Consider the following 12,534-nt stretch of genomic DNA (forward strand, 5'->3'; position numbering starts at 1 on the left):
GGTTGGTTTGAATTTAAGCAAAAATAATTATTAATATTTTCCCCTTCTACATGCTTTTTCTATTTTCCTTTTGTAAATGATTTTATTTTGCCCCGAGGTTGCTGTTTTTGAACCGTGTTTATTAGAAACTCCCATAGAAAGGGGCTGGGCTGGTGGTGCAGGGGCTGGAAGGCTGTGACACAGACTAGGTGAAAGGGCAGTCCTGCTTCCTTGTATCCTCCAATATTCCCAAAAAGACCCGGATGAAGACCTAACGTCCTAAGACTTGGGAAGATACTGAGCAACCATCAACTGATTTAAATTAAATCTCCAAATGGCAACAGAGTGCACTTGAGCCAGGAGTATGTCTGTGACCCACAGATACTTGCTGTCTTTTGACTTCATAGAGGCATTTACTTTTATTTATTTAACTTTTGTTATGAAAAATTTAAATGTAACACACAAGTAGAGAAAATGTAATATACCTCCAATTTACACATCACCCAGCTTTACCGTTATGCTTTCCTAGAGACATTTTTTTTTCCTTGAGACAGAGTCTCGTTCTGTCACCAGGCGCCAGGCTGGAGTGCAGTGGTGCGATCTTGGCTCACTGCAACCTCAGCCTCCCGGGTTCAAGCAATTCTCCTGCCTCAGCCTCCCGAGTAGCTGGGACTACAGGCGTGTGCCACCACGCCCAGTTAGTTTTTGTATTTTAAGTAGAGACGGGGTTTCATCATGTTGGCCAGGGTAGTCTCGATCTCTTGACCTCGTGATTTGCCCTCCTTGGCCTCCCAAAGTGTTGAGATTACAGGCGTCAGCCACCGCACCCGGCCCTAGAGACATTTTCTAATGAGTATAAGCATAAAGCACTTGATTATATTATCGTTTCCTCTTCTTGACCTTAGGTTTTAAGCAAAATTGTCTCCAAATTTACTTCAGCAAATTTAGGTACACACTAGTTACTCCCAAGAGTAGTTGTAAACTGATAACTGAATTTGATCTTTTATTAGAAATGCACTGAATGTAAAAAAGATTATCGTTAGAGATGTCCTTTACGAATAGATTAAGCTTATTATATATTACTATGTATTGCTGTTAGGTTCAACTGAGCCAATAGGGGACCTCTACTTTCTTTCTTTCCTTCTTTCTTTTTTTGATACAGAGTCTCGCTCTTGTCACCCAGGCTGGAGTGCAGTGTCCCAGTTTCGGCTCACTGCAACCTCCGTCTCCCCGGTTCAAGTGATTCTCCTGCCTCAGCCTCCTGAGTAGCTGGGATTACAGGTGCGTACCACTGTGCCTGGCTATTTTTTTTAAAAGTTTTAGTAGAGATGGGGTTTTGCCATGTTGGCCAGGCTGGTCTCAAACTCTTGACCTCAGGTGATCTGCCTGCCTTGGTCTCCCAAAGTGCTGGGATTACAGGTGTGAGCCATCGTACCCGGCCTCTACTTTTACTTAGGATGGAAAAACCTGTATTATAAAACTGTGGGTGGAAGCCTTGGTATAGATTGGAAATATGCTCTCTGTTCTTGTTTTCCCCTTCTCTCTCCTTCCTCTATCCTTGACTTGTTCTTTCTGCCATTTGTTCCACAAACATGTATTGGCTTTAATACACTACCCAGAAAAGGCAGAAGCTTGTATTGCAGGAAGGTAGGGAGATAATAAGCCAGTAAGGAAATAAATAAAATCTAGTAATTGTGATAAATGCTATGCAGGAAGTCTGATACATTAGAAAGTAAGATGGGGATGTGTTCAATAGAGTCATTAGAAAAAAAAATCTTTCTTTCTTTTTTTAATTTTTTGTTTGTTTTGAGACGGAGTCTCATTCTGTGTCCTAGGCGAGAGTGCAGTGGCACGTTCTTGGCTCACTGCAACCTCCACCTCCCAGGTTCAAGTGATTCTTCTGCCTCAGTTTCCTGAGTAGCTGGGATTATAGGCATACATCACCATGCCTGGCCAATTTTTGTTCTTTTTTTCTTTTTTTTTTGAGATGGAGTCTCACTCTGTTGCCAGGCTGGAGTGAAGTGGCATGATCTCGTCTTACTGCAACCTCCAGCTCCAGAGTTCAAGCAATTCTCCTGCCTTCGCCTCCTGCGTAGCTGGGACTACAGGTGCACGCCACCATGCCCAGCTATTTTTTGTATTTTTAGTAGAGATGGGGTTTCACCATATTGGCCAGAACAGTCTCAATCTCTTGACCTCACGATCCGCCTGCCTTGGCCTCCCAAAGTGCTGGGATTATAGGCGTGAGCCACCATGCTCGGCCCAATTTTTGTATTTTTAGTAGAGATGGGGTTTTACCATGTTGGCCATTCTGGTCTTGAACTCCCAACCTTAGGTGATCTACCCATTTTGGCGTCCCAAAGTGCATTATAGGTGTGAGCAATCATGCCTGGTCTACTTCTTTTTCTTGGTACTCACTGGCTATAGCAGGAAAAAAATCTTGATATACTGGTTTTAGACTAAGCTGTGGAAGGCGAAAAGCAGTCATGTGTAGAGAAGGCTGGGTGACGGGGAGAGCACCTGCAGAGGCCCTGAGAGTGGAATTTGTGGTGAACTAGAAACCAGCAGAGGGAGTGTAAATGGAAAGAAGTTGAGGTGGTAAGTGGGGACACCAGATCTTGCAGGGCCTTGTATATCCCAGTAAGGAGTTTTGATTTTACTGTTTAGGCAGTTACTGAAAGGCTTTCAGTAGGATTGTGTCATGATTTATTTTGTCTTCTTTTTTTGAGACAAGAGTCCTGCTCTGTCAACCAGCCTGGAGTGCAGTTTCGCAGTCTTGGCTCATGGAGCCTCCACCTCCTAGGTTCAAGCAATTCTCCTGCCTCAGATTCTTGAGTAGCTGGGAATACAGGTGTGCGCCACCACACCTGTCTGATTTTTGGGTTTTTAGTAGAGACGGGCTTTCATCGTGTTGGCCAGAATGTTCTCGATCTCCTGACCTCATGATACGCCCGCCTTGGCCTCCCAAAGTACTAGGATTACAGGGTTGAGCCACTGTGCCCATTCTGCATTTTTAAAAATGTCTGTATGCTGTATGGAGAATAGACTTCCAAATGTGGAAAGGGAGACAGTTTGGAGGGCGCTGCAGTAGTCTAGGTGGCATGGACTAGGGTGATGACAGTGAAAAATAGAAGTGTTTGATTTCAAAATATATGGTGGCTAGACTCAATAGGACTTGCTGATGGACAGGTTGAGAATGAGGAAGCCATCAACAGTGGTTTCTAAGTTTTTGACCAGGTTTGTCCTGTACTATTAGGATGGCGAACCCTGGGGAGAGTTGGGTTGGGAAACAAAGTTGGAATTCAGTTTTGGTTGCCCACGTAACATTAAAATGGAAATTCCAAATGAGCAGTTGGATATGTAAGTCTGGAGCTCAATGAGTGAGTCCTATTAATCATTGATTTTACATACGTGCGCACACACACGTATACGCTTTTTTTTGCTTGTTTTTAAGACAAGGTCTTGCTCTGTTGTCTAGGCTGGAGTGCAGTGGTACAATCATAGCTCACTGTAGCCCTCTTGACCTCCTAGACTCACATGATCCTCCCACCTCCCTAGTAGCTGGGACTACAGATACAGACCACCACACCCAGTTAATTAGAAAAAAATTTTTTGTGTGTGGAAACAAAGTCTCACTATGTTGTCCAGGCTGGTCTCAAGCTCCTGTTCTCAAGCAGTCCTTCCACCTCAGCCTCCCAAAGTGCTGGGATTATAGCTATGAGTATTGATAATATTTATAGCCATGAGTTTGCATGACATCACCTAGGAAGAGAATTCCAATGTGGATGGGAAAAAAAGAAGACTCAGCACCAAACCCAAAGGAATTCCAAGCTTTAGAGCTTGTGATTTTGGAGGCGGCGGCAAAGGAGACTGAGGATTGGCTAGAGAGGAAGAAGGAAAACCAGGAGAGTAGTGTCACAGTACCTGAGAGAAGAAAATCCTCTAAGGAGTAGCATTTTACTGTGTAGAATGGAGGGTCTGGTAAGATAAGAGAGAAAACCATTGGATTTAGCAATAGGAAGGTCATTGGCGACCTGGATAAGAGCAGTACCAGTGAGTTAGGTGAAGCTGTAGCTACACGGGGAGCAAATGAGGAAATGCCCTATGTAGGCAAGCCTCTGAGATGAGACAGCTTGCTGTGAGGAGGAAGCAGGGAAATGGAGAAGTTCTTGGAGGGGTTTTCTTTTACTGTTGAGATAGCGACCTGAGAGCCTGTTTGTGTGTGCTGACCTTATGGGACTGTTGTGGTAGATACGGGTGTAGAACGTGAGGTTTAACTGAAGGTTCTAGGTTACAGAGTAAGTAGGGGAATAGGGTGGTGTCTAGAGCTTCAGGGAAGGGATTTTCCTTTTCTGAAGGATGAAAGCAGATCCAAACAGGTGGTGGGAAAATAAAGGAAGTTTTTGACCTTCACATTGTTCTGCAGAACTAACTTTCTTGCCTGGTTCTTGAATTCTTCAATATTCTTTCTCTCTTTCTTTCTTGTTATTTTATTTTATTTTATTTTATTTTATTTATTTATTTATTTTTGAGACGGAGTTTCGCTCTTGTTACCCAGGCTGGAGTGCAATGGCGCGATCTCGGCTCACCGCAACCTCCGCCTCCTGGGTTCAGGCAATTCTCCTGCCTCAGCCTCCTGAGTAGCTGAGATTACAGGCACACGCCACCATGCCCAGCTGATTTTTTGTATATTTATTAGAGACGGGGTTTCACCATGTCGACCAGGATGGTCTCGAACTCTCGACCTCGTGATCCACCCGCCTCGGCCTCCCAAAGTGCTGGGATTACAGGCTTGAGCCACCGCGCCCGGCTGTTTATTTTTTAAGACGGGGTTTCACCATGTTGGTCAGGCTGGTCTTGAACTCCTGACCTCAGGTGATCCTCCTGCCTTGGCCTCCAAAGTGCTTGGATTACAGGCGTGAGCCACCACGCCCAGCCTTCTTGTTTTTTTAAGATAAAGTCTCACTTTGTTGCCCAGGTGGAGTACAGTAGCTCAATCTCAGCTCACTGCAACCTCCACCTCCCAGGTTCAAGAGATTCTCCTGCCTCAGCTTCCCAAGTAGGTGGGACTACAGGCATATGCCACCACACCTGGCTAAGTTTTTGTATTTTTAGTAGAGACAGGGTTTCACCATGTTGGTCAGGCTGGTCTCAATCTCCTGACCTCGTGATCTGCCCGCCTTGGCCTCTCAAAGTGCTGGGATTACAGGCTTCAGCCACCAGGCCTGGCCCATTCTTCAATTTTCTAAGTATGCATAGACTTCAAATTTGTATTAAAGAAATGAAAAAGCAGTTTATTATTACTTGCCACACAGGGAAAAGAATCTTTTTTAAGTAGAGAAGGAAAAGAGTTTAGAAACAGCACAAGGTATATGTAGATGTTTGCAAGAAGTCATGCTGATTTTGTTAAGGTAGTTACTGGGTTTTTTGAAGAGTGAAGGTATAAGCTGCAGGAGAAGGGAAGAGGCATAGGATGCTTTATTTGCTGGGGTTCTTTCATATGAATACTGGTATTTCTCCAAGTTACTCTTTAAGTTCCTTCTTGTTCTTTAAATTCCTCTTGTTTCATGTTGCAGTCCTGTCACTCTGCTGTTGGAGGAAGATTTCCTTTACTAACTGTGTGATACTTCATGTAGAATAGAGATGGGAGAGTACTTCTGGTCTGGTTAGACTATAATCCCCAAGAGGGTAGGGAATTTGTTTTGCTCACTACTTCATTCCCCGGAGCCTGGAACAGTGCCTGGCAGGTAATAGGAACCCAAGAAATATCTGTCGAGTAAATTAATAAAAGAACTGTAAAATAAAAGTAAGTGTCACTATATGAGTGGACCTGGAGAGTAAAGTGACTACAACATCCTCACCATGAAAATATTTCCTTTTTTATCCAGAGATCACATTCTTACCTAAAATAGTGTGGTGTATAGAAATATTATGGGCACTAGATTAGACAGGCATGGATCCCATCTTCACCTTCTAAAAGCTTGGACGTGTTTCTTAGCCTTAGTTTCATTTTCTGAAAGATTGGATTATTACTAATGTACTTTGCAGAATTACTGTATATTTGTATATGGTATATAAAGTACTCAGCATAGTAGCATAGTATGTCTTCAACAAAAGGAGGATCTCATTTGTTCCTATTTTGCTTAGTGGTTATAAGTCTAGACACTGGAGACAAATCTAGTTAACAATAATCAGTTTTACAGATGGGAAAAATAAAAAGAAATTGGATCTTTCCAATATGAATCAAAATAGAAATTTCCAATGTGAAAGGCAAAACTGTTAAGAGAAGATCTTTGTGACTTCAGAATGGGGAAGAATTTCTTAAAACAAGAGGCAAAAAGCACTAACTTTAAGGAAAGGCTTGATAAATATGACTACATTAAAATTAAAACCATTATCAACAGCTACCATAAAGAATAAAAAAATGAGCTATGGAGTGGGAGAATAATCACACAGAACTGTCAGAATATGTGAAGAGTTCCTTCAAATCAATAAATAAGGAAGACAGCCCAGTAGGAAAATGACTTGAGAAGGCACTTCTCAAAGAGGGAACCCAGGGGTCAGTAAACATAAGAAAAGGCATTCAGTCTCACTTTAATTGGGAGATATAAATTAAAACACAGGGATGTGTTATTACACACTAGAGTTGCAGGAATTAAAAAACCCACTGTCACTGAGTACGTAGAGCCATGCTCATGGGATGTGTGTTGATACAACCACCTTGAGAAGGTTGGACATTAATTGTATGCTTTGAAAGTTGGATATATAATGTTCACCCTGACCTCAGCTAGATTGACATGTTTTTGGCTTGTAGCAATCGCTGAAGGTTTGCACTGCAATCCATGATCCAGGCTATGATGGTAAGTGTTACTAGAGGTCAGAGGGTATAGTAGTGTCTGGTGTACCGAGCTGGAATAAGTAGATTCCTTCTGCTTTGGAGTTAGAGGTGTAAGCTTAAAGTTCTAATTTTTTTTTACTTTGTCCTTTATTAATGATTGTGTTCTAAATGTTAGAAATTCCCAACTTTATTTTCTTTTACTGCTAAAAATAGGGTGCTAGAAAGTCAGTATTCTAAATCAAAGAAAAACAACTATAGTATATTGTTCTTGATGAAATAAGTCTTCCCTACTGCACACTTTGCTGTTTAAAGAAGAAAAACGAGAAGCAAACAATTATAAGCTTTTTCTATTTTTATAATAGTTTCATTTAAAAAATAAGAGGAAAAAAACCTCACCTAAAGTATACAATTCATTGGTTTTCAGTGTATTTATAGAGTAGTGGAACTATCACGATAATCTAATTTTAGAACATTTTCATTATTCCAGAAAATAAACCTTGTACCCATAGCAGTTATGCCCTTTCCCTGCTTCTTCAGCCTAAGGCAACCACTAATTTCCTTTCTGTCTCTCTAGATTTGCCTATGCTGGACATTTTGTGTAAATGATATCATATAATATGAGGTCTTTGGGTCCTGGCATTAATTTAGCATAAAGTTTTTGAAGTTCATCCAATATCAGTATTTCATTTCTTTTTATCACCAGATAATAGTCTACTATATGGCTATATCACATTTTATTTATCTACTCATCAGTTGATGAACATTTGGGTTATTTCTCCATTTTGGCTGTTGACAATAATGCTGCTGTGAACATTTCTATACAAATTTTTGTGTGGACATTTGTTTTCATTTCCCTTGGGTCTATAACTAGGAGTGGAATTGCTGGGTCTTATGGTAACTCTGTGTTGAACTTCTTGAAGAACTGCCAAACTGTTTTTCAAATTGCCTATACCATTTTCCATTCTGGTTTCTCCACATCCTTGACAGTACTTGTTATTTTCCATTTTGTCTTCTGATAACCATTTTTATAGTTTTAACTTAGCTGTTGCAAATTAAAATACAGTGAGGTTTTTTTTTTTTTTCCCTTTGGACAGGATCTCTCTCACCTGTCACCCAGGCTGGAGTGCAGTGGTGTGATCTTGGCTCACTGCAACCTCTCTCTGTCTCCTGGGTTCAAGTGACCCTTTCACTCAGGCTCCTGAGTAGCTGGCACTACAGGTATATGCCACCATGCCTAGCTAATGTTTTGCACAGATGAGATTTCACCATTTTGTCCAGGCTGGTCTGCCATTCCTGTGCTCAAACCATCTGCCTGTCTCGACTTTCCAAAGTGCTGGGATTACAGGTATTGAAGCACTACTCCCGGCCTATTACTTTTTATGTAACTCAAACATGATTCTGGCTTTTTAAATGACATTTGTGGAAGGGGGTTGCTTTATGCTTTCATTTTGTGGGTCCTCCAGTTTCATAATTTATCTCTGCTGTATTAACATTTATGCTGACTGTGTCTTTATTCATTCACTGACTCCATCATACACTGAGAGCCTGTCCTTTAGAGTCTAATCCCAAGGAAGCCTAGGACTCACCCCTGTCAGGGACTGTGACACCTGATTTTGTGTTGCAAAAATAAAGAATATTGTAAAAATAGCTGTATAGCTTGTAAGGTATACTAGATGTACTACTGTTGGTCCCCAGAGCTTTTTACAAAGATCTGTTATCAGTAACAGCTGTCAGATATGTTTCTTATTGTCAGTTGATTCACTGCGTGGTGGTTCTAAAAAATTTTTTCTTTTTAAATACAGGGTCTCACTCTGTCACCTAGGCTAGAGGGCAGTGGTGTGATCATGGCTCACTGCAAACTTGACCTCCTGGCCTCAAGCAATTCTCCTGCCTCTGCCTCAGCCTCCCAAAGTGCTGGCATTACAGGCATGAGCCACTGTGCCTGGCCTAAAAACTTTCTAAGAAGTGGTCTCAGTTCTTTCCTGAATTGAGGTTTTAGGACATTCAGTGAACTGTCTAAGAAGAAGTGATAGAAGATGAGGAAATCCATTTTGGGAAAAGTGTTACATGTAAAGATTTTATTTTTGAATGGCAGGCAGCTCGGTATGTTGGTAAAAAACTTAAGTTATGGATTTGGCTGTCATTTACTAGTTGTGTGATACTGGACAAGTTAAGTAACTTCTTTGAGTCTCCCATTTCCTGACCTTTAAAATGGGAATATTTTAAATGGTGGTGGGATGAGAGGTACCATACCACATCGTGCCTACTGTAGTGAGCACTTGAGTGTCAGCTCTCTTCCTCTCTGACTGCAAGGCAGTTTATTGAAAGAAATGATTCTTAGCCAGGAGCAGTGGCTCATGCTTGTAATCCCAGCACTTGTGGAGGCTGAGGTGGTGGATCACCTGGGGTCAGGAGTTTGAGACCAGCCTAACCAACATGGTGAAACCCTGTCTCTACTAAAAATACAAAACTTAGCTGGGTGTGGTGGCACGTCCCATAATCCCAACTACTTGGGAGGCTGAGACAGGAATCACTTGAACCCAGGAGGCAGAGGTTGCAGTGAGCCGATACTGTGCCATTGCACTCCAGCCTGGGTGACAGAGTGAGACTTTGTCTCAAAAAAAAAAAAAAAAAAAAAAAAAAAAAAGATTCTTTATAAATAAACTGTGTTCTTTCTTGAAGTAATTAAATTTACTATTAATGGATTAGTATCTAATAGTAAGAAAACGATGAGAGCATTTTGGCCAGAGCAAACATAGTAATATAATCATTTCCTAGAATGTGAAAAAAAATTGATTTCAGCTAGTAATGGATAGAAAAGTGAATTTAGCAGAAAACTACCTCTGGTCTGTTTTGAACAACTTAGCGAATACAATACCACTAAGAGTTATACTCAAGATGTCATATTCTTGGCTGGGCGTGGTGGCTCACACACCTGTAATCCTAGCACTTTGGGAGGCCGAGGTGGGTGGATCACCTGAGGTCAGGAGTTCAAGACCATCCTGGCCATCATGGTGGAACCCCATCTTTAAAAAAAAAGATGTCATATTCTTTTGCCAATTCTAGGTTTACCTGTTCTTTACTGTCCCTTTAGAAGAGTTTACTCTTTAGGTGAGGGATTGAAGAATAATTACCCTTACCATTTTTAGTATAAACTAGTACATAAATTGTAACTTAGCAAGTTTCATGAATGAATTGTATTATCTCCACTTAGGGCTCATCACTGGAAATACTGATGAAAACATTTTCCATTGAAGCAGCAAGTGTTTTTGCCAACAATGTAATCAAATCCAGTAGCTCCACAATTCCCATAGAAGATTTTCAGATGATTGTGGTTGTCTTTTAGATACTATATTTTTCAAAATATGGTTTACAATTTGGGAAAGGTAGTATGAAATATTTATAATTTTTATGGTTTTTATTTGTATTTTTATTATTCTCTTTAGCATTCAGTTTTGAGAGATGTTAGCTTTTCACCTATAAGGCAGGTGGAATATGCTCCAATCAGTGTATGTTAATTTGTTATATTTATAGCTGAACTAGATTTGCTGGTGATGGAAATTGAGCCTACAAAAGCTAGAGTATGTCTTCCATTTTCCCATAATTGCATTACCTTGAATCATATGATATGTAGGCCCTAATCTTTGACTTTTGGGTTTGTTGCTCGGTGGTTTTCTATTACTAAAATAAGCAAAGGATTAGGAGGACTCACTACTGCAAGGCACTTCTTTCCTTTTTAGCAGCCACAGAACCTTGTTCATTTGCTCCCCAGCTACCCAACTGCCTACTTCCCATTCACTGCCTTCAGTTTCTAGCTGTCCTTCTCTTCTCAGCCATCCACATCATAGCCTTGGCTTCCACCACACAACTGGAAATCTCTCCCAGAGGGTGCCAGTGACCTTTGCAGTGGCAAGTCCAGTGTCCTTTCTTTTCTCAGTTTTTATTCTCTTGAATTTCCTTTAGTGTTTGGCTTTGCCATTGGTGTACTCCTCTTTGTGAGAGGAAGCTTTCTAGGCTTCCTACCTCTCAATTTTTTTCTCTAATTTATACAAAGTGGCTCATGTAGTGGCTGTCACAGAGATGCTTAAAAAGTGTTAGTTTCTTTCTCTCTTTTTTGTGGTCTCTCATGCATTCTCTGTTCATTTCTCTGTGAGTTTTTCTGATTAGTAGCTACCTGCAGCATGCCGGTTGACTTGTAAACCTACAATTCAACCTTTCTTACACTGTCGTCTGACAGCAGCCTGGTTTGCAGCTGATTCCTGGACTTCTTCACCTGGGAGGCCTACTCTAATCACCCCAGAGTTCACTAGTCATGATGAATGCACCAGTCTTTTACACTTTCTCCACTCCCAGACCTCAGTTCTTCTTAACTACTATCCCAGTATTATCAGTGGCACCAGTATTTATTTTCCTTTTCACATGCTAGAATTTGGAGTCATTTTTTATATTTCTCTCATTTCCTACTTTGAAATGTCTCTTAGATTCAGTCCTTCAACACCATTCTGATGGCGGCTTCTCTGCTCTAAGCTCACAGCCTTTGATCCCTGGACCACTCTAACACCCTCCTGCTGGTCTGCCTCTGGTCCTAACTGCCCTTTAATTGAGTATAATATATAGCACTCCTTAAGTCTTTCCTGTTTGGTGCCGTTTGTTTACTATAGAACTTTTATGTATTATGTGCCCTCTTCTGTGTGGCCTTGTTATCTGTACCAGCAGACTGATCCCTCCTGCCACCTTACACACGAGCATGCCTTCTATCCTTCCCCTTGCCGAGCTGGTGCCAGCCTCATGCCTGCCTTGGTACCTTTTGCGTGCTACTTGGCCTGCGGAGAATGCCTTCCACCCTTTCCTCTACCTTTGCAAGGTTCTGTCTGTCCTTGAAGTTGAAAGTTATGCCTTTCTTTTGGTAAAGCTGTTTGCAGCTATCTTGACCCACTGTGAACTCTCCCTTTTGTGCAACTAATTTTGAAAAGCCGTGCGTTTCAGAAATTTCCCTAGTGATTCTGTCTGTAACTGTAAAATCCTTTAGGGCAAGACTGAGCTTTGTATTGGGCTCCCTCATCATCCCCCCCAGGTAGTGCCAAGAACAAAGGAGGTACTTAGTAGTAGATGGAGGCAAGCTGCTAGCAAGCTGGTAAAGAAGCATTGTAAATATGCTGGTTTTTAAACCTTGTTGGTAAATATTGACTGGAAGACAGTTCTGAAGATACAGACATCAAATAGATGTTTATAAGCTTAGTGGCCTTTCCCTGGGATGGTCTTTTATTTGGTGTCATTTTGCTGGTATAGTATAACAAATAATTGTGGAATTAAAATTCAGTGGAGAAGCTTTGGGCAAATTACCTTATTTAAACATGTTTTATAAGTTCTATAGATACAGAGATGTTTGTCACTTTCTCAGTCAGCTACTGTAAAACAAATACTGTGCTATAAATAACATGTCATTACAGACACACTGTGAATGTCATCTTACTTTGAAACATGGCTTCACACTTACCCCTTTATGCATTTTCCCCATCTATATTGTGTAAAGAATGTTAAGAAAATTTCTTGTATAATTTTTTTTCTTTTTTTTTCTGAGACAGAGTCTTGCTCCGTTGCCAGGCACCAGGCTGGAGTGCAGTGGCGCAATTTCAGCTCACTGCAACCTTCACCTCCTGGGTTCAAGGAATTCTCCTGCCTCAGCCTCCCGAGTAGCTGGGACTACAGGTACGTGC

The 12,534-nt window shown here is 41.3% G+C and overlaps 1 protein-coding gene across 16 annotated transcripts in view; it reads left to right on the forward strand.

The window, feature by feature from the left end:
* The window catches only part of SFMBT1 (Scm like with four mbt domains 1), a 158,200-nt gene that overhangs the window by 26,993 nt on the left and 118,673 nt on the right, over positions 1–12,534 (forward strand). For 7 of the 16 annotated variants that reach the window (XM_074403682.1, XM_074403696.1, XM_074403681.1 and 4 more), the window contains 2 exons: positions 1,142–1,260; positions 12,403–12,526. The exons of 3 other annotated variants lie outside the window; for them this stretch is intronic. The gene's annotated coding sequence lies outside the window, so the exon portion shown is untranslated. Of the gene's footprint in view, positions 1–1,141; positions 1,261–1,284; positions 8,036–12,402; positions 12,527–12,534 lie in introns of those variants that run through there. 6 more of the 16 variants (XM_074403683.1, XM_074403685.1, XM_074403688.1 and 3 more) reach the window with 4 other exon arrangements.

This window comes from Saimiri boliviensis, chromosome 8, assembly GCF_048565385.1.
Source record: "Saimiri boliviensis isolate mSaiBol1 chromosome 8, mSaiBol1.pri, whole genome shotgun sequence".
Taxonomy (NCBI): Eukaryota; Metazoa; Chordata; class Mammalia; order Primates; family Cebidae; genus Saimiri; species Saimiri boliviensis.